This window comes from Capricornis sumatraensis, chromosome 4 (assembly GCF_032405125.1).
Source record: "Capricornis sumatraensis isolate serow.1 chromosome 4, serow.2, whole genome shotgun sequence".
NCBI classification, from domain to species: domain Eukaryota; kingdom Metazoa; phylum Chordata; class Mammalia; order Artiodactyla; family Bovidae; genus Capricornis; species Capricornis sumatraensis.
Genome location: NC_091072.1, coordinates 50201986 through 50224568, shown reverse-complemented (window position 1 = coordinate 50224568; position 22583 = coordinate 50201986).

Here is a 22583-nt window from a genome sequence, read left to right as displayed (position 1 = left end):
CCATGTGTCGAAAAGACAGTGCATGGCACAGAGGGGTGCCCTGTAGCCCCAGATGGGACCTGGAAAACTGGCTGACCTCACTTTTAGAGCTGGCAGCTTCGTTTTGATCTCACTGTGTGTCTGTACAAAATTCCTCAGATCATTTATGTAGCATAGAGGACTTGAGAGAAGTCCAGCTCTGTTAAATTAATTTTGTATTCTGCATTTTATTAGATTCGTTTATGTACAGGTATGTATTTCTTAGTAGATGTTAATTATTAGATAAATACACTCAGAACTCTTTGAAAACAGGGATGTTTCTCTTTCAGCCTTTTAATATCAAAATCTAACACAATGTTCTCAAGCTTAGTAGGCACTCAGGATGTTTGGGGAGGGAATAAAATGTTGAAATCAATGAAATGCAGATTAGGAAATTGTTTATCTCATCTGTTCTCACTGTATTGCTTTATTTGAAAATAGATTAAAATAGAGATAATAATTCAGTAAGTATAAGGGTAAAGAATAACAACAACAATGAAAAAATCCCTGTACCATTTAGTGTAAGAAAAGGAATGTTGTAAGTAACTTTGAAGTCTCGAGTCCAAACTCTTTCTCCTTCACGCTATGCCCCCCACCAGGGGTGACTACCGTTCTAAACTTTCAGTGTTATCATTCAGTCTGGTTGCTTTTACATGAGAAATAAGTGTGCCTGTTATTATTAAAACATTGCTTTTGTGTGTGTGGAAAGGATAAGATTAATTTCTGTTTAAAGCAACAATAATCATTGTTGATGGGCTGAAAGTCCATAGGGGGAGATATAAAGGTCAAACAGGCTCATCTGCTCAAAATATATTCAAATCTTGAGTTTCCATAGCCTTTCATCACAGGAGTAAATAATACGGGAATTTCAGGTTCCTTAGTGGGAAGAGCAAAGGAGAGATTTTTGGCAGAGGGCTGTTCCTAGTGTCCCTGTATATTCCCGCTGAAACTCACATGCTGCTCATGTTAATAAGACTCCAGTGGCTGGAGACACGTTGCTTCTGAGAAGTGTGAGCCTGCAGTATGGAGAAACACAGCCAGAATTTCTGTTATTTAAATTTCTACTCCTTGTGGATTCATTGATTGTGACAGCATCCTCAACCACCTTGTAGATTTAAAAGGCTTGAGCCTTTTTAGAAGCCAGGCTTGATGAATCAAAGCTGTTTGCCCACAGAAGAAGATGAAAGATGTGATTTGTAGTTTATTTACAGTGAAGAGAGAGTGAGAGAAAAGTCTGTCTTATAAGAACCTGATGACTTCTTTGGGGATTTCCAGAAGGAGGAAGAGTTGCTCTTGTTTTTCTTCCTTTATGCTAGAGTTACTACTTTTTCATGGACCTTTTTCTCTGAGGAGGCCAAGTTGTTTTTTCTTTGTTCATCAAGAGGTAATCTTTAGAAAACCCTCCAGAGTGGGCCTGTCAATTTTGTCTGCTGTTGAATGAATATTATTCAATTTTCCAATACCTTGATATTGGAGATGGGGTGTCAGTGTTCTGGTTGTTATCTTGACAGCATTAATACATTTGTTTTATTCATGTTACGTTAGTTTTGTTCCTATAGTACATTCATGAGCATTTAGTGTGCACTAAATGCTGGAAACTCCAGTACTTTGGCCACCTCATGCGAAGAGTTGACTCATTGGAAAAGACTCTGATGCTGGGAGGGATTGAGGGCAGGAGGACAAGGGGATGACGGAGGATGAGATGGCTGGATGGCATCATGGACTCGATGGACGTGAGTCTGAGTGAACTCCGGGAGTTGGTGATGGACAGGGAGGCCTGGCGTGCTGCAGTTCATGGGGTCGCAAAGAGTCGGACATGACTGAGCCACTGAACTGAACTGAACTGAACTGAACCGAAATGCTGGAAGCAAGCAGGGTAGAATGGATACAGTCTCTGTCTTCAAGAAGTTTAATCGTCTTTCATGGGAGGCAGACATGAATTCCAGTTCCATTAAGTGCCATGAAAGAAAAGTTTACTCCATTTTGCTAAGGTTCACGAAGATGAACCTTCTTTCCGTCTGCTTCACGTTTCCTTGTAGAGGGACCTCGTTTACAGCAGTGCTCCTGGCTGCTTTGACTGGGCTGGGCTCACTTAGCCTTCCCTTGCCTCTGCCTCTGAGTGGAAGGTAAGTTTGGGCCTTCCAGGTTTCCAGCACTGCTCTAACTGTTCATTTTTGTTGAAGCGTGCAGTGCAGACCAGGAGAATCACTGCTGTCTCATACCTTTGCTGTGGCCCAGCCTTTGTTAGCATTATGCTGATACTTGATCCTCATCTGCTTGACTTCATTGCTTCTGAGCTAATTCAGAATTTGAGGGGGACAGAAGACGCTATTATTGGTTTCTTCACACTTTAACGCTAAGCATCCTTAGACTGAAAAAGTCTAAGTTCTAGACCAGGGGTTTTCAGACTCTGCTTCTCAGAGGAAGAAGGACTGGAGTGAGCGGGCAGGGCTGACTCCATTCACAGCAGCTTCAGTGGGAGCAGATTTCCACGGGTCTATCGTATATGTTCGGCTTCCACACATACATTTTGAGGCTAAAATGAGTTTACCAACTAACTGGCACCTTAGACATATAGCTTTCAAACAGGTTAGGCCACAGTTGCATTTCATGTTATAGGTACTCATATTTGAAATACATGTGTATACAGATCTTAGCATCTCCATTCCATTCCATTCCTCTCCATTCTAATTCAGTCCATTCAATTCTTTCAATTTTATACCCCTAGAAAGTAGAGTTTGGTTAAAACTCACTGAATTGGTTCTACCACACTCATGACATGAAGTTTGAAAAATTCTGCATCAGACTGTGTTCACATTGCCAAAAGGATGTTCTTTGATCTCTTGTCTGACCTTCTGCTGATGGCATCTCTCTGCCTTATGTGACTCATTCCTTTTGAAGCTTAATATAGTATTTGTTTTCTGAATGCATATAAATCAGAGTTAAACTTATTATGAAATTATAGTCCCATCTGAGAGAGTAGTTTTTCACTGTTGTTATTATTGCTGAGATTTTCTCTAATACCAAAATGATATAGTACACTCCAAATTTGGCAAACATTAGTATATTTTTCTCCTGAGGCTCATTTTAAACCATATTATTATTACTGGCCTGTTTTGTTTTGTTTAATGAGGTAATTTTCTATCAAATCACAGTTGTAAACAAAGCTGACAAAATTCTCAAGTTCATAGAATTTATACTTGCCTGGAATGTTTCTTTTCCACTAAAATATTCATAGGACTCCTATTTTAGGCTGAATTATTTATGTAAACTTATTCATCATCAGCACCCCACTTTTGACAGTATGACATCCAGAAAATGGCTCTGTAATGGGGTGAGGAGGGCAGTATCATTTTGGTGCTAAAGCTTGAGTCTGGGTGTTTCAGGTCTGGGTGGAGCGTGAGAAAAGGGGCTAGGCCACTCGGCAACCTTGGGCATAGGAAGGACAAGGCATCCAGAGGGATATGAAGTGCTCTAAAATAAAAGTATGAAGGCATTAATACCAGGGCTTTCCTGATGTAGCTTCACATCAGCCTTGTCCCCCAGTCTGTGAAAAGTGTGTTAGTCGCTCAGTCATGTCTGACTCTTTGCAACCCCATGGACTATAGCCTGCCAGGTGCCTCTGTCCATGGAATTCTCCAGACAAGAATATTGAAGTGGGTTGCCATTTCCCTCTCTAGGGGATCTTCCTGACCCAGGGATGGAACCCAGTTCTCCTGCATTGCAGGCAGATTCTCTACCGTCTGAGCCACCAGGGAAGCTCTGGTCCAGTCTGTGAGGCTGACTTCAAAGCCATAAACTCTGCAAAGTCAACCCCTCACTTAACTTTTGTCTCCACACTTGGACATCTAGTTCAGAGAGCTTCTGATGAGGTGCAAGTGGTTCTCCCCCAGAGGGAGGGGGAGGAACGTGCTGCCTGACAAAGCTTGCCTTCCCTGGATGTCAGGGTCCGTGTCCTCTCTTCTGCCTCCCTCTGGTTGCTGCTCATCTGCTCTCAGCGGGTGGTAGGCGTAGGCAAACACAGGCCTTTTCTGCATGGGCAGCCAAGGCCTCTCCTTCAGAGTCAGGCTCTCCCTGGATGGCACTGGCTGGTAACCACAGAGTGAAGACTGAATCAAGTGAATGCTGGCTCTCTGCCCACCACTCACTGACTTTACTCAGCTTCCCCACTGTTGATGTTACAACCCAAGTGAGCCTTCAGTTTCTCCTGCTGCTTTCAAATTGCTGTAGGCTTTCTGACTTGCCATTTTGAGATGTCATGGAAATAACACTTGCCTACCATCAGTGCACCTGAATTGGTGTCCAGATTTTGCCTCTAACATACTGTGTACAACACTTAACCTCTTGTGCCTTGTTCCAAATAAACATCCTAGCTCCTAATATTGGCTTAGCTTTGTGGTTCTTATCTCAGGAATTTATCGAGGTGGAAAGCAGGAAATGCTTAAATGAAACTCAAGGCTCTGTGTTAAAATCCTAAGCAGCTGAAGAGTATCCTGGAGGGGGTAAGGAGTGGGGAGAGGCAGTTAGGCTGCAAGGCGAGATTTCTGGCAACTAGGGGACAGAGAGAGAAGTCCTGCCTTCAGACTTGTGTTCTGCACAGGAGGTGACAGGTCTTACCTGGTTGCTCAGACAGTAAAGAATCCACCTGCAATGCAGGAGATGTGGGTTCAATCCCTGGGTTAGGAAGATAGATCCCCTGGAGAAGGGAATGGCTGCCCACTCCAGTATTCTTGCCTGAAGAATCCCATGGACAGAGGAGCCTGGCGGGCTACAGTCCATGCTGTTGCAGAGTTGGACACAACTGAGTGGCTGACACCTTTCACTTCCAGGAGGTGACAAGATCTCTGGAAGGAAGTATGATATACAGTGCAGGCACCCTTAGATGGCTTGGGTTCTACGACTCATGTTTCCAGTTCACTTGAGATTTCCAGTTTCCGCAAAGAAGCTGCAGAGCCTGGAACAATGAATGACTTAGCTGTAGCCGGTGTGGATTTGTGTCTGATAACCTGAAGTATTCCCCACCTTGGAGACAGGCAAGACCCCAGGGCTTTCTACCTTTATAGGGGAGAGTCCCAGGAAGGCCTAGGGCTTCACTTCTTCAAAGTCCAATAGGAATGGGACTTGGAGTCAGAATTCAACTGATTTTTATAAAGAATAAAAATAGCTAACACATAGTTTTTTACGCGCTTCTCTGATGGCTCAGCGGGTAAAGAATCCGCCTGCAATGCAGAAGACACAGGAGATGCAGGTTCAATCCCTGGGTTGGGAAGAGTCCCCTGGAGGAGGAAATGGCAACCCACTCCAGTATTCTTGCCTGAAGAATCCCATGGACAGAGGAGCCTAGTGGGCTACAGTTTAAAGGGTTGCAAAAAGTCAGACATGACTGAGCGACTAAGCATAATACCTGATTTTTTATTATACGTCCTCAGCTGAAGGGACTGTGGCTCATGCTCTAAGCTGTGTCACTGTATTTACTGAGTGAAATCTCTTGGAAAACCCTGTAGTTTCATTCTGTGCACATGGAGCTTCTCTGCCGGGAACCCTGGGGGGCCACGAGAGCTCCAGGCCAGGCTGGACAAAGCAGGATGAGTAGCTGGAGGCTGGGAAGCCTGCCCATGGCGGGTGAGTGGCCGGGGCAGGTCCAGGCAGGGCTGGGAAAGCCCATCAACGAGGAATTACTCACTGGAGGAGGCGCCAGGGTACCACTCAGCACCACTTTGTTAGCTGAAGCCAGTAGGTACTGTTGGGCTCTGAGGGCTTCCTCAGCCCCAAGTTCACAGCGGCTTTCCTGCCCGAGGCCACCAGACGTCCCTCCTCTGCCAGAGAGACGGGAGCCCTGGGCCAACATTTCTCTCCACTGCTGTGGTTTCCTGAAAACGGAGACTTTGCCTTGGCTCTGAGACTCCGTTCTCCTCCCATGCTTCACAGCTCCCACTCAGCCATGGAAAGGAAAACGTGCCTAGAAATGATGACTGGCTGGGCCCCCAGACTGTGGCGGAGTGCAGCCGCATCTCACGGGAAGCGTTTGAGGTCTGCCCTGTGGTTCTGAACACTCGGCGGAGGCATGTGTGCCAGAAGGGCCCTTCAAGTCCTCTTGTTCTTGGTGCCTCTCTGAGCCGTCTTTGCGAGGCAGGTGCTCCTTGCCTGCCAGTTATTGAGGTCAGCCCAAGAGAGCAGCTTTCGGGGAAATAGGATGACGAAGAAGAAAATGTATTTTTCATGCCTTTTCTCCTGCCTTTTGTTGCCCCTTCTTTCCTGCATCCCTCCTCCATTTCCACAGGAGCCCCCACCATCCCTGTGTTCCTAGGTGTCTCCTTCGCCTGTGTACTCTGGATGCCTGGAGACGTCCGTGGTCCCTGAGGCACCTCTCCTAAATAATAGCCCTTGTCTGAGATCTCACTCTCTCTTCCTCATCAAAACTGACATATCCCCATCCTTCAGGGAAGGAAGCTCATCTGATAAGTGAATTCACAATAAAATACAAAGGAGGATGGTTTAGAATGACCTGTTATACAGAGTATGGAGCATTGTTTCAAATTGTGGTTTAAAAATGCATTTCATAAAATTTACCATCTTAAGCATCTTATTTCGGTTGATGGTGCTGGGTCTTCACTGGTGCTCACGGGCTTTCTCTAGTTGCAGCGTGTGGCCTTCTCATTGTGGGGGTTCTCTTGTTGCAGAATACAGGCTCTCAGGCGTGCTGGCTTCAGGGGTTGCCGTGCATGGGCTGGAGAGCACAGGCTGAGCAGTTACAGTCCATGGGCTGACTCCCCCCGTGGCGTGTGGGCTCTTAGCTCCTGGACCTGGGGTTGAACCCCTGGCCCCTGCATTGGCAGGCAGACTCTTAACCACTGGACCACCCGAGAAGTCCCTCATCTTACTCATTTTCCCTTCTTTTTAAAGTACTCCATTGCATGCACATACCACATTTTGTGTATTCATTCATCCACTGATCAACAGTTGGGTTGCTTCTGCCTTTTGGCTATTGTGCATAGTACTGATATAAACATGGATGTGCAAATATTTTTTAAGACCCTTCTTTTAATTCTTTTGGATGTAGACCTAGAAAGTATATGTATACCTGGATCACGTGGCGATCTGAAGTTTTGGGGAACTGCCATACTGTTTTTGACAGCAGTTGCACCATCTTACTAATCCTATAGATAGTGTACAAGGATTCCAACTTCTGGGCATCCCCACCACTGCTGGTTATTTTCTGTTTGTTTTTGTTGTTGTTGTCAGTAGCCATTCTCATAACAGAATATTTTAATGCTTCAGCCTAATGGAGTAACAGTGCTGCTCATTTCATACTCTGGTACAAGCAATGAAGAGTTAGGTGTTTTGGTTAGGAGCCTTTAAATCACATGACATAGATGTCAACAGTCATTATATCACCTGAGTGACAGATAGCTCCCCTTCTCTGAAATCTAGATAAGAATGCCTCTTTTTTTAATTAATAAATTTTATTTTTTTACTTCTATAAAATGTATCAAGCATACCAAAAGGACAAAGTAACATTCTGAGATATTGACAAAATGTTTAATTTCTCTATGAAAATTTTCAAAATAAGATGCAGCAAAGTTCACTCCCTCAAAATATTTTTTTGGACCAGGATTAGAAAAGGAAAACTCCCCCACAGTCTAGAATTATCAATGAAAGGCCATGGTTAATATTTAATTCACTTTTAAAGTTCTTCCATCATGTGAAGACATTTATCTTTTTTTAATATAAATTTATTAATTTTAATTGGAGGTTAATTACTTTACAATATTGTGTTGGTTTTCCCATACATCAACATGAATAAAGCAGCTCAAGGATACTCTTCAAAGGGAAGTGAAAGTGACAGTTGCTCAATTGTGCCCAACTCTTTACGACCCACATGGACTATAGAGTCCATGGAATTCTCCAGGCCAGAATTTTGGAGTGGGTAGCTTTTCCCTTCTCCAGGGAATCTTCCCAACCCAGGGATCAAACCCAGGTCTCCCACACTGCAGGCTTGATGCATCACAAACTAAAATGACAACTGTATCCTCAACTGTTTTGAAACTCAGAATACGAGCTTCTGAATGGGCTCCAAACCTGCAAAGTGAAGCTTCCCATCCTTATTAATATACTTGACACGAGTACGACTACATTTTCTTTCATCTGTGTCTTTGCTCAGTACCTACTGACTTCCCATATGTGCCAGAACCTGTGATGGGTGCTGATGGAAGTCAGTGATTTGTCCTTAGACTGCTCACTGTCTAGCATGTTTCTCTATCCACCAGGATAGCAGGCTTCCTCTCAGTGAAGCGGTACATTGAACTGCATTATAGAATTACTTCTCATCCTTAACATGGAGATAATAGGAACTACCTTACAGTGTTATTGTGAAATGTAGGTGCAATAATACATGTAAAGTGTTAGAACTTTAGTGCATGGCACATAATAGAGCTCAATAAACTTGAATTGAAAAATAAATTTTAAAACTTCCAGAACTCTAGAGTTGTTGCAGAACTTACAGTTTGTCTAATGACCCAAACTCCTCAGTTTTAGGTTGGAGAATCTGACTCTCATAAGGTTAACTAGCTTAGTAAAGGTTGCAACTTTATTATTAGCAGAAAAAACAATGGAACCCAAGATCTCTTGATTTCTACCTCACTGAAAATTTCACCGTAGTTTCTGCCAGGGAAATTGTGGGTAAGTGAAGAACAGCATAATAATTCCAAGCACAGGCAATAATTGCTTATTACATCAGTATTCAACAAAATCATTACCTCAAGGAAAAACTCTAAGAGCTTCCAAAAGCCTGATGACACGCGATTGGATGTTTTTATTCTAGTTGAGCATAGTCTGATGCCTTCAAGATACTATGCTGGCTGGTGATTTATGTATGGGGTGATTTGCTTGGGTTGAGTCCGTGGAGAACAGGGATCATGCGAACAAGCCCACCATTGTTTACTGATCAGCTGCAGTCTTCTACCTACTTACCAGGCGTTGGCCATGAAACATGTTCACTCCGGCAGTGGTTTCCAAGATTACCAAAGGCATCCTCTTGGTTATGGAGATTTGAAAAGCTGAGATAAAGTCTTCCTTATTTTCCACTCAATCTATTTCATCTCAGAAAATGTTAAGAAGATAAGAACAAGTGGCAAGTTCTTGGTACATTCCTGCAGAGAGCATCCCGGGAGAGACTAAGCTAGACAGCGTGAGCAGATAAACCTTTAGAATCCTGTGAACCACGCAATGTTTCAGTCCACAAGCAGTATTTATTTAGGGAACAAAGCAGCAATAACCTGCAACGTGTCCAAAGAGGAAAGTAACTCTCCTTTCTGAAAGGGAATGAAGTTCTATTTGTGCTTGCCTCTCCTCACGCCTTCAAGATCATAAAAGCTTTCAATTTTTTGGAGGTCAGCTGCAGTTACTGCCTTAAAAGCTGCATCCTTCTTTCAAGGCTTCTGTCACAGACTTGAAGGAAAGCCTGAAATCACCAACTAGGCAGCCTAGGGGCCTTAGATGAGCCATTTTCCAACTTGGGAAGAGAAAAGAGAGGAAGGAACAAGAAAAGCATAGTGGAATCAGAGTCAATATCAATTATATTTGGGTGAGGACCCATTTAATTGATGATAATTCAATTCCTGGATTTCAGGGACAAGCCTGTTAACTTGTCTTCTGTAACTGTAAGCGTAGTTACCCTCTGCCTGTTTGGGGCAGTGACAGTTCAGTGTGGGGATTCTTAGTGGGTAGTGGTGGTGAGGAGTGTGATTTGACCTCCCATCTACCACGGGACTTTTAGCTGTGTCTGCAGATATATTTTGGATTTTTATAACCCTGGGGATGTTGTGTGCGGGATGCTATTGGTATCTAGTAGGTAGCAGGCCAGGGATGCTGCTAAACATCTTAAAATGCAAAGGACAGCCCCCACCCCCACCCCTGCCACAACAAACAATTATTCTCTTTGAAATGACAGGTATGCCAAGATTGAGAAACTCTGGCATAGAAGCTAAAAGCTTCTTTTATGGGACCAGACTGACTCAGTTTCGTTTGACCTTGTACAAATGACTTAACCTCATCACTAACTTCCCCATCTACAAAATGAAGTAATAGTATGATCCTTATAAGATTTTTATGGGATTCAATAAATATAGGTATATGGTTCTCAGAATAGTGCCCAGAATATAGTTGCTGCTGCTGCTGCTAAATCACTTCAGTCGTGTCTGACTCTGTGTGACCCCATAGACAGCAGCCCACCAGGCTCCCCCGTCCCTGGGATTCTCCAGGCAAGAACACTGGAGTGGGTTGCCATTTCCTTCTCCAATGCATGAAAGTGAAAAGTGAAAGTGAAGTTGCTCAGTCGTGTCCGACTCTTAATGACCCCATAGATGGCAGCCTATCAGGCTCTTCCGTCCATGGGATTTTCCAGGCAAGAGTACTGGAGTGGGGTGCCATCACCTTCTCCTAGAATATAGTTAGTGCCATGTAAATATTGTTATTCTTTTGCAAAACAGCACAGGATAAATAGAAGAACCATCAAACAATAGAATCTCTGCATAAGTAAGTGCTTTATGAAGGGAATGTCATTAAAAACCACTGTATAAGGTAATGGTCAACACTGACTAATTTGATGAGACCCCTAAGATACTGGTATCTGAGTGATGATGAACCGTCTGACACTGTTATAACTCTACTGGTTTCCTGCAGCCAACTTAGTGCCCTGGCATTGGAATGGAAAGCATGTTGGGACACATCCTAGTACATCGTTTATGCTTGGGTGCTGGTTGTGTTTAAGTAGTAATCATGTTTCTAAGATTCTTGAAAGATCAAGGATGTGAGCTGTGAGACAGGGGCCAAGGAAAGACTCATGGATATATAATTGAAAATAACCAGTCACTTGGCAGGGCTGTTGCTGTCCATAAGAAGTGCGGGCAATTGCCCTTTAAGATAACAAAGATAAAACTCTGTGAGGCCAGAGTCTGGTGAGAGACCTTGAAAACTAGAAGTGGTGATGTGTGTGGACAGAGGCAATACATTAGCATATGATGTAGTCTCCCATTAATTGCAGAGCTGAGGATGCCAAAAAGGGAACATTTAAGCACATATGACAAATTATAGGTGTTTGGAAGGGGAGAGAGGCTGAACTGACCTGTCTTCATACTATATTTAACCTAGTAGTTTCGATTTGCAGGAGAGTCTGAAAATATCTCTACTAAGCTTGTTTCAATAGTGCTTGACCTTGAGGCTCTTGTTTTACGCTCTAGGTAATTTCAGCAGCGAGGGGACCATCTCCGACTTTTTCCATCCTGGATTCTTTCTCTCACAATGAAAGTTTTAATTAAGATATTTCACATGAGGGGCTCTAGACAATCTCACAAAGCCTCAGGAGATCCACTGTAAAGTTACAGTGTCAGGTCAGTCTGATCAGTGGCCCTCCACTTTAAGTATTTGTGAACCTAGGAGAAGATACTTACAGTGATGCTGAGATCCTCCAAGGCTCCATAAAATGTGCCTTTATGGTATATACTCACTTCTAAACTTAAAGGGCTGAAGTTCACCGGGGTCTGATATAGTCTCTTACCAGTAAAATGGAAGAGATCACAGGAGAACAAGTTAAAGGTAGTAAGTATTCTTTTTGAATACCTAGTATAAGCATAATCAGGTAATGTGCAAAGCATTTTAGATATTAAAAACAGATAAAACTACCCATTTCATAGAAAGTAGAGGCAGGGTCCAAAGAAGTCAGGTAATTGGTTTAAGATCATGGACCTGGTAAGCTGTGGTGCTGGGCTGTGCCAGGCCTCTTTCTGGGTTTCCCAGGTAGTACAGAGGTAAAGAATCCACCAGCCCGTGCAGGAGACTTGGGTTTCAATATCTGGGCTGGGAAGATCCCCTGGAGGAGGAATGGTAACCCACTCCAGTATTCTTACCTGGAGAATCCCATGGACAGAGGAGGCTGGCGAGCTACAGTCCAGGGGGCTGCCAAGAGTCATCCACGACTGAGCTACTGGGCACAAACACGGCTGTCTCTAAGGCCTTTTCTGCTTTATCTCCTTATCTCTTGTGTAATTAGCATATAAAATCCATGTCTCAGGCACTGCTGGCATCTTAAGAATCTCTGAATGATGAGGGAATTTGAGATGGGTCATGTCTGGGGTTGGGGATCTGTTTATTTGGAATTAACAAAAAACTTATATCCTCTTCTATTTTGAAATATGGGGATCCCAAATTTTGAGCAACTATCACAACTGCTTGTCACTTAACATAGCAGATATCACCAGGCAGACACAAGAAATATCTGTTAGTCACAAAAAGAGTGTGGCTATATACATCCTGTATCTCAGGGGTCCCAGCCTCTGGGATCTCATGCCTGATGATCTGAAGGGGAGCTGTAATAATAACAGAAATAAAGTGCACAATGAATGTAGGGTACTTGGTTCATCCCCAAGCCATCACCCCACCCTACTCCATCAGTCCATGGAAAAATTGTCTCCCACAAAACCAGTCCCTGCCAGTAAGACTGGAGACCGCTGCCATAGATCCCACCTCCAAGATAGAGTCAGACCCAGTGATTTCTTCCCATCCCCTATACTACCACCCATACTACAATTTCCTGACTGGTTTTCCTGTCCCTCCTTTGCCACCCATACAGAACACTCTCTTCGTAGTAGCTGGTGTGATCCTTTAAAAAGGTAAATCTAATTAGGTCACTCTTGCTCAACATCCTCCAACAGTCTCCTAATGTATTCTGAAAATCCAAACAAGTGTGCCTGCCTGCAAGTTCTGATGTTCACTCTTCCTGCCTTCCAAGCTCTTCTTCACCCCAAGCTCTTTGTACTTACCATGTTTTGTAATACTTAAAATATTTTTCCCATAGCTCTTTGCTGGTGGTTGTCCCTCATCATTTGAGTACCAGTCCAAATGCCAACCCCGTAGAGATGACTTTCCTCCACAAACCTAAATAAAAGCATCACATCCCAACCCCCATCCACCTGTCAGGCATACCACTCTCCTTCATGACACCATCTATCTCCATCCTCTTAGAAGTTAAAAGATTTTGTCCTCATCACTCTTGTATCTCCTGTGTCTAGAAAGAGTGACCTCCTCATAGTAAGCACTTAATGGTCCTTCATTAGTATTGAGAGAATGCTGGTTTGGGGGTCATGAGACTCGTATTTAATCCTGGCTTCACTACTGGTTCACAGAGTATGTCAGAGAAGTCCCTCTTCTTGGGTTTCAGTTTGTGTCTTCCTCTATAGATTGGATCTAATGGCCTCTGTGACCCCAGTCTAATTCTAAAATTACCACTGATTCTTCTAATATTCTGACTCCACAAGCAGTGGGATGGAGTTCCTTGATTCTTCTCTTTGTATACCCCAGAAGGATTATTCTAATATTAAAAAATGAGAAATGCTGCAAGCCCAGGTCATCTTAGTGACAAAGAGAGCTTGTTCAATGATGTGCATAATGAACTTTTGGTACCCTGAAAGTGAGTTTTATACACAGAAAAAGCTAATTCAATTCTACTTTGGTCATAGAGATTAGTATTCAGTTTAATAAAGTTTCAAATAAAAAATCTACTTCTGTTAACCTCTAATTCAGCTTGAGATGACTTTTTATCTAGTGAATTTTAGCTACTTCTCTGATGAATTTTTGAATAATATTTGGTCCCATTAATGTTTACTCATTTAAATACTGTTAAACATTTTACAGAAGCAGAAGATATTAGGAAGAGGTGGCAAGAATACACAGAAGAGCTATAGAAAAAGATCTTCATGACCCAGGTAACCATGATGGTGTGATCACTCACCTAGAGCCAGACATCCTGGAATGCGAAATCAAGTGGGCCTTAGGAAGCATCACTACAAACAAAGCTAGTGGAGGTGATGGAATTCCATTTGAGCTATTTCAAATCCTAAAAGATGATGCTGTGAAAGTGCTGCACTCAATATGTCAGCAAATTGGGAAAACTCAGCAGTGGCCACAGGACTGGAAAAGGTCAGTTTTCATTCCAATCCCAAAGAAAGGCAATGCCAAAGAATGCTCAAACTACCACACAATTACAGTCATCTCACACACTAGTAAAGTAATGCTCAAAATTCTCCAAGCCAGGCTTCAGCAACATGCGAACCGTGAACTTCCAGATGTTCAAGCTGGATTTAGAAAAGGCAGAGGAACCAGAGATCAAACTGCCAACATTCACTGGATCATTGAAAGGGCAAGAGAGTTCCAGGAAAACATCTATTTCTGTTTTATTGAGTATGCCAAAGCCTTTGACTGTGTGAATCACAACAAATTGTGGAAAATTCTGAAAGAGATGGGAATACCAGACCACCTGACCTCACTCCTGAGAAATCTGTATGCAGGCCAAGAAGCAACAGTTAGAACTGGACATGGAACAACAGACTGGTTCCAAATCAGGAAAAGGAGTACGTCAAGGCTATATATTGTCACCCTGCTTATTTAACTTATATATGCAGAGTACATCATGTGAAATGCTGGGCTGGATGAAGCACAAACTGGAATCAAGATTGTTGGGAGAAATATCAATAACCTCAGATATGCAGACGATACCACGCTTATGGCAGAAAGTGAAGAACTAAAGAGACTCTTGATGAGAGTGAAAAAATTGACTTAGAACTCAATATTCAGAAAATGAAGATCATGGCATCCAGTCCCATTTCTTCATGGCAAATAGATGGGGAAACAATGGAAACAGTGACAGACTTCATTTTTGGGGCTCCAAAATCACTGCAGAAGGTGACTGCAGCCATGGAATTAAGAAACACTTTACTCCTTGGGAGAAAAGCTATGACCAACCTAGACAACGTATTCAAAAGCAGAGACATTACTTTGCCAACAAAGGTCAGTCTGGTCAAGGCTATGGTTCATGTATGGATGTGAGAGTTGGACTATAAAGAAAGTTGAGCACTGAAGAATTGATGCTTTCAAACTGTGGTGTTGGAGAAGACTCTTGAAAGTCTCTTGGACTGCAAGGAGATCAAACCAGTCTATCCTAAAGGAAATCAGTCCTGATTATTCACTGGAAGGACTGATGCTGAAGCTGAAGCTCCAATACTTTGGCCACCTGATGTGAAGAACCCACTCATTTGTAAAGACCCTGATGCTGGGAAAGATTGAAGGTGGGAGAAGAAGGGGATGACAGGAGATGAGATGGTAGGATGGCATCACCGACTCAATGGACATGAGTTTGAGCAGGCTCCAGGAGTTGGTGATGGACAGGGAGGCCTGGTGTGCTATGGTCCAAGGGTCACAAAGAGTCGGACATGACTGAGCGACTGAACTGAACTGAAACATTTAAAATTACATTTTGTAGATTCGACCTCTTCTAAAAGACTTTAGCTGGCTTTCAAAGCTTTCTCTATATTTACTTTTTATAAATATAAGAGGTACGTTATAGATGTTGCAAACTTGAGTACAGTTAAAATTTCTAATATTGTACATAAACTTAGCAAGAGTTCAACTTAAATTCACAAGTTTAAATTAGTTCCCCAAATATGTATTTTTATTGGTCTGTTATTCTGATAAGGTAAATTTTATAAAACATTGCACAAATAAATCCAGTATGTGCAACTTTCTTAACACAATAATATTTGTTGTTTGTTTTAATGCAGATACAAATTTTATGCCTTATTTTTAATCTTCCTTAGAAAAAATACACTGATCAGTACTAAGGAAAGGATTGCATCAGGCCCCTTCTTGCTAATTTTGAGATATAAGTATGTGTATTTGCGTGGGTATTAGTTTAAGCTGAATTGTGGGGATAATCAGTAGCACTGATCAGGAATTCACACTACAAGTGTTGTCAGTTGACATGTGATCAGGAAGATGTAATTCTACAGGCAGCTTCTGCAAAACCTTCATCTATCTTTATCACCAAACTTTTTGTCTAATTCATATAATAGAGATATACGAAATAGTGTCTTGCTAGCATAATAGATGATAGAAATATACTCTTATATGTGGAATTGGAGCTATTAAAGATATGTGGTTTGGCAAAAACATTTGAAACTGTCTTTACTTTGGGTGAAGAGCATACGAATCTTGCTAGTCCTTCAGTTTTACCTTTCATGTATCTGTATGTGTGGTAGAATTTGGTTTGAGCCTTACCTGCTTAATAGCATTGTGGTGAGGTTATGGGTGAGTAGCTCCTGGTATTTACCAAGAAGAACTTGATGGTTGTTCCTAACCAATTTGACTTAAGTCAGTTGGAAACATCTTTCCATGTAATTTTGCAATTAACTTATGGTTGCATAATAAGAGGAGATTCTTTTTGGCAACATTGATGGAACCGGATTATAGTTGTTATGTCATTGAATTCATAACTACAGGGGAGGTGGCAGTTTCATAAGTCAGGATTTTTAATTTTCTACTTAGGGGAATCTACAATCCCTACATTGTTTGATCAGATGTTGTAATTCTTCAGCTTTTAACTATGTAAATGTCTTTCCCAGTGAATTTTAAAGGCCACGAACTTGATGGAATCCTGTGTTTTATATTTTATAATTATGGAATCATATCACAGGGATTGGTGGCTTGGATAGTAAAGGATCGGCCTGCAATGCAGGAGACTCAGGTTCAATCTCTGGTCAGGAAGACCCCCTGGAGAAGGGAACGGCAAGCCACTTCAGTGTTCTTGCCTGGAGAATTCCATGGACAAAGGAACCTGGTGGGCTATAGTGCATGGGGATGCATAGAGTTGGACATGATTGAGTGAATAACACTTTCTTTCACTTTCACATGCTCACTGAAATAACATAGGATTGAATTTTAGTGCTCTCTCTCTTTAATAACTGTTCAAGTCAAAACTTCCAAAAATCCTTCTGCTGAAGTAGGAGAAGTGAACTGTGTGGCAAAGCCTTAAAAATCTAGCTCTGGAAATACCTTTTATGTCAACTCATGGTGGATCACTGGTTTTTATTCTCCAGGGCAGTGTTTCAGCCGTGTAGGTTCCCTCATAGCGCCCACGGCTATGCCCAAATGTCAACTGGAGTAGCTCTCTCCATTTGAACAGAAGGAAAGCATGTGGAGAAGAGGGGTAAGGGGAGTGATGTTGAGTAGGAAAACAGGATAAAATAGGGTACTTGCTTCCACTAGGGTCTTTTTTTTATTATCTAGATTTTCTTTTTTTTTCACTATCTAGATTCTAGACAACATGTTTACCCAAGAATGGGGGAGGAAAGCAGACAAAGGTGAGCCATTTCAAATATTTCTATCAAGGGTTCCTTTAAAAGAGTTACCCTGTAGACCCATGTCTTGATAGATTTTTCTCTACTAAGCAAATTTATTACATAATAGGAGAAGGCAATGGCACCCCACTCCAGTACTCTTGCCTGGAAAATCCCATGGGTGGAGGAGCCTGGTGGGCTGCAGTCCATGGGGTCGCTAAGAGTCGGACACGACGGAGCAACTTCACTTTCAGTTTTCACTTTCATGCACTGGAGAGTGAAATGGCAACCTACTTCAGTGTTCTTGCCTAGAGAATCCCAGGGATGGGGGAGCCTGGTGGGCTGCCATCTCTGCGGTCGCACAGAGTCGGACACGACTGAAGTGGCTTAGCAGCAGCAGCAGCAGCTTATTACCCCACTTTTATTAATCAAAAACCTGTGTCTGATTGTTAGAAATTCTAATTAGCATGTGCTTAGTTGACTTAATCCTTTTGGCTAAAATAGAATAACTTAGGATGCTAGTTTAGGGATATTTAATGAGTCATTAAAAGAATAATATGTAATATAATTTACAAAACTAGAATTAAACAATAGAGTATATTGTGTTTATCCTGCATCCTTTCTTTTCTTCCTCAAAAATCAGCTGTAAAGCTATAAATTTAAATTATATTTTTTTTAGTCTGAAAACTTCCTTCTGCCTAATTGCATGCTGTTCTTATACTTCATTATTAATGGCAATATCATATTTTAGTGCCTGCATGAACCATAATTCCTTTACCCAATTCTGCTAAAGATGTGAAGGTTGCATGTGAAGGTTTCTCTTTTGTAAAAAAAATCTTTTTATTTTATATTGGAGTATAGCTGATTAACAACGTTGTAATAATTTCAGATGGACAGCAGAGACTCAGCCATACAAATACATGTATCTGTTCTCCTACAAACTCCCCTCCCATTCAGTCTGTCACATAACATGGAGCAGAGTTGGCTGCTATGCAGTAGGTCCTTGTTGGTTATCCATTTTAAATATGGCATGTGACATGTCCACTCTAAACCTCCTAACTATCCCTTCCTCCTATTTCTTGAGACTTATCACAAATGCGTTCTCTCAAAATCACCTAGTGTTTGAAAAGAAATACTGATTTCCAGGCCTTATACCCAACATTCTGAAATATAATCTCTTGGGTTGGGAAACAAGAATCCTCATTTTTAATAAGCATTGTTCTCATTTTTCAAGTTGTTCAGATCTCATTGTTCCTTGAACCACACTTTGAGAAGCTCTGGTTTAGAAATTTTGAAATACTGAGCAAAACTTCCATATGACCCCCTGAACTGAATTCACAGATCTGGTAACTTCAGGTTGGGGACTTCTGGAAGGGTGAATAATTGCAAACTCGACTCAGCTGTTCAGCCTTAGGCATTACTTCAAATGAAGCTCAAGAAGCTATGACTAAGTTGACCTTTTGTCATATCTCTTTTCCTCCCTGTTTATTTAAGTTACCATCTTAACTGGCTCTTGAAGTCAAAGGTGCTTTTGTTCTCTGCATGAATGGTTTGATTCACATCATACCAATGCAGCTTCAAAGGAAGAAAAGTCTCTTACCTAGGGATAATCTCTCCTTCCCCCTCCAAATGCCACAAACCCAGCTAAAGGATCTTTAAAGGTTTTTTTTTGTTTGTTTGTTTTAAATAAAGTCAGATTCTTCAGATTACTGCTCTTTTTTTTTTTTTTTTTTTTTCTCCTTGGAAGAAATAAGGCCAAAAGAAATAACACTCACGTACAGCATTTTTAGCAAAGGTGATTTCCTCCACATAATATTGTACTTATGGCAGTGATTCACAAACTGGGAGCTGAAAACACACAGCTTACTGGGGCCATCTCCAGATTATCTGATTCAGGACGTGTGGGAGGGGGACTGAGAAATAGCATTTTGATTCAGTGATTAGCCAGGTCTCTGAATCAACATTTTAATGAATGAAGCCCAATGGATCACTTGCCTGAAGTTAAATGACCAAGAAGTGACAAATTCTGACTAGGAGGCCTGTGTTCTTTCTACCGTCTCCTGCTGATGGGAATGAAAAGGACAGGAAGGAAGTGAAGGTGGTCTGAGCTACTTGCTGTTTGCTGGGCCTCGCGTCCCTTCATTCACCTTTCTCCCTCTACCCTCCGTTCACTCCATATTTCAGTAGCCCTGGGTTGCTTATGCCACCTGACCACGTATGCTTGTTTTTGTCCTTTTGTACCCATTCTTTCGTTCTGGAATTCAAGTGCTCAGCTCTCTTCTCCTCACTGAACTTCAAGACTCCATTCAAATATCACCTCTTTATGAAGCCTCCCTAACACTTCAGGCTGAATACATTCCTTCTTCTCTGGACCCAATAGGACTTTTGTACCTGCTAGTATTTTGGTGCTGAGAAACCAGTGTATGTTCTATTGCCTGTAATTTATTGAGAATACTTTCTCATCGACAGTGTAATAATGTATATGAGTAGTTTAGTAATGAACTCTATACCCTAGAGCTGGTTTGATGAATTAGCTTAATCGGGAAGCTACAACAAGATTTGAGTAATAGATACTTTCATTTTTAGGGCCTGCTCATTTAGGGAACTTGGAGCAAAGATCCTAAAGTGAAGCCATCACTTTAGGTGCAAAGCATTTCAAATAAATTTGTAAATATATTAAATACCATGCTGATATACATGCTTTTGTTACTAATTAAGGTCTCATATGCACAGAAAGCCACACTCTGACAGTGAATGTTTGCGGCAAAGTGAGAGTTTAATTGTAGGGCACCAAGCAGGAGAATGGGCAGCTTATGTTCAAAAGACCCAAATGCCCCTATAGCTTTCAGGCAAGAGTTTTTAAAGACAATATTAGGGGAGAGAGTCACAGGCTGTGTGATCAGCTCATGGGCCACCTTCTGATTGGCTGGTGGTGATGTAACAGGGTAATATTTCAAGATTCTCAACCATCTGACTCCAACCAGTCTGGGGTCTCTGTGGTTGTGGTTAGCATGTAGCGTCCACCCTCATCTTGAGTAGGGGTCTTAGTTCCTACAGAACTGAAAGATGTACATAAGATGGTTATCTGTTTCCCTTCAGGAGGAATTTGGAACCCTCTGATTCTGGTCCATTAACCACTTGGACCTGCTCTTTGGAACTCAAGAAGGGCCTAGGAGACTAAAGCCTTTTTCCCCCTGCAATTCAGAAATGGGGGAAAGTTCAAATGGAGAGTTTTTTGAACTTGGCAAGGCCCTGGGGGGTCTTGCCTGGCTTCAGTTGTTCCTTTTTTTACACACACACACACAAAAAAAAAACTCATCTCGAGGGGACTAAGGGCCGGACAGGAAAGGGAGTACAATTTTGGATAGAGAGGTTAATCATAGATTCAGCAGGGGGACTCAGTTTCACTTCATGGACTTTTTAATATCTTCTCCAGCCCTACTCCCACCCTGGTCAAACCTCCCCTCTCCTGCCACTATGCCGTTGATTTATCATCCCAGTTTGTACAGTCTGAACAAAGGCCGCATTAAGAATAGCTACTGGGAATGCACGATACACTCTTTTGCAAACACTGATGTTCATTTTTTAACCCTGTCAAGGAAATTCATCTAAAGAAACAATAAGCCTAAAGAGTTCCTACAGCAACCATTTGTCATTAGAAGCATTCCACACAGTGAATAGGCATTACAGGTGGTGAAGCATCGACAGGAACATTGCTCACTGAAAGTTGTTGGGAAGATGATTGCATATTATTTAAGTAGGACTTACATGCAATAAATAGTACATTTGCCAACTGCTGAGAAAATTGAGGAAAAGGATAATATTCCAATTTGGACTCTAAACAAAAGGCAATCAATTAGGAGGACCAGTTTGAATAATGTGAAAGAAACAGTGCCTAGAAACTCTCCTGCTGAAAGATTGGACCTCAGGCTGAAATAACTGCTTTTGCATTAAAAAGATCTATGGCTTGGCATAAACACAGAGCACAGGATATCGTGAACAGAATCCATTGTTGGACCCACTTCCCTCCCTAGAGCTTGATATCTCTTGAGTCTACTTTCTTTGCTCTGCATCCTTTCATTATGGGCTGCATTTCAACTTCCTTCTGAGCTCATAACCACTCTTTGATCAACCTTTAATATGTCCTCCCCAGCACAGATTTTAAGTGATTTAAACATGAATCATTAATAGGAAGTTCAGAGGGTATACCGACTTTTGGGACTGGCCCTGCAATGCCACAGTGTGAGATTGTTGGTGGGATGCTGCATTTGTTGGTGATGGGGATGAGTAAGCTTTGACGATGGTGTCTTTAAATCAGAAGTTGGCTTTTTTTTTCCTGTAAAGGTCCAGAGAGAGTCATTTTAGTATCTGTGGGCCATATGATCCCTGTCACGACTCAACTCTGCCGTTAATAGCCCCAAAGCCGCGATAGTCAACACAGAAGTGAATGAGCATGGTTGTATTCCAATAAAAGTGTGTTTACAGGCAGCTGGTCCCTGCTTTGCATCAAGAGACTAAAATCACAAATGAACAGGTCTCACACAAAGCAGTCTTCAGTCATGCATATTTACAATAAATAACTCTTATCTCGTGGATGAGGATTTCTCATTTCATATTGTGTATTATCTTTGCATCATAGATTGAATAGCTAGTATTGAACTTGAAGCTCTCTCATTTTCCCTTTTGTGCCTTCCTCTCTAGCCTTCTGCGTCTCTATGAGTGCTTCCTAACCTTTAATATTGAATCAGGTTAGATGGAGCCTTTGGAGCCTGCCTGTGAACTGTTGTGTAATAGCTACGCCAAAACCAAGAAGCGAGGCCAATTTAATTCCTAGATGGCTTAATGGATATTAGGTGCTAGTACCTTTCAAATATTCTGGGTTTTCTCCCCTTTCTCTAATCCCCAAAAGGGAAAATAAAAAGTTTTAGAAAGAAAGTCAATTAAACAACAAAACAATAAAACACCCTCAGACCCATTGAACCTGAGGGATTTCAGATAGGAAAGGGACATCTATTTACTACAAACATAGTAGTTCTCTTAACTGACTTCAGTGAGAAGATTTACTCCCTGGATTACTAATGGTGTAATACACCATTTCTCTCTATGGTATAAAAGAAACAAGTGATTCTCATGCCACATGAATTCTACATTCTAATACACTGCAATCATCTGGCTGGCTTTTAAAGATTCTGTTTCCATGGCCCCTTAGAGCAAAGTCATCAGGGGTGAACCTCATGTAGCTCTAATGTGCTGCTGAGAAAAGGGGACCTCTGTTTCTAGCTACTCCAAGTTTGCTCTGTGACCAACAGCAGCACCTGGGAACTTAGAATTCCCAGATTCTGCCCCACTCCAGACCCACTAAAGCAGAACCTGCATTTTAACAGGATCTCTAGGTGATTCTTT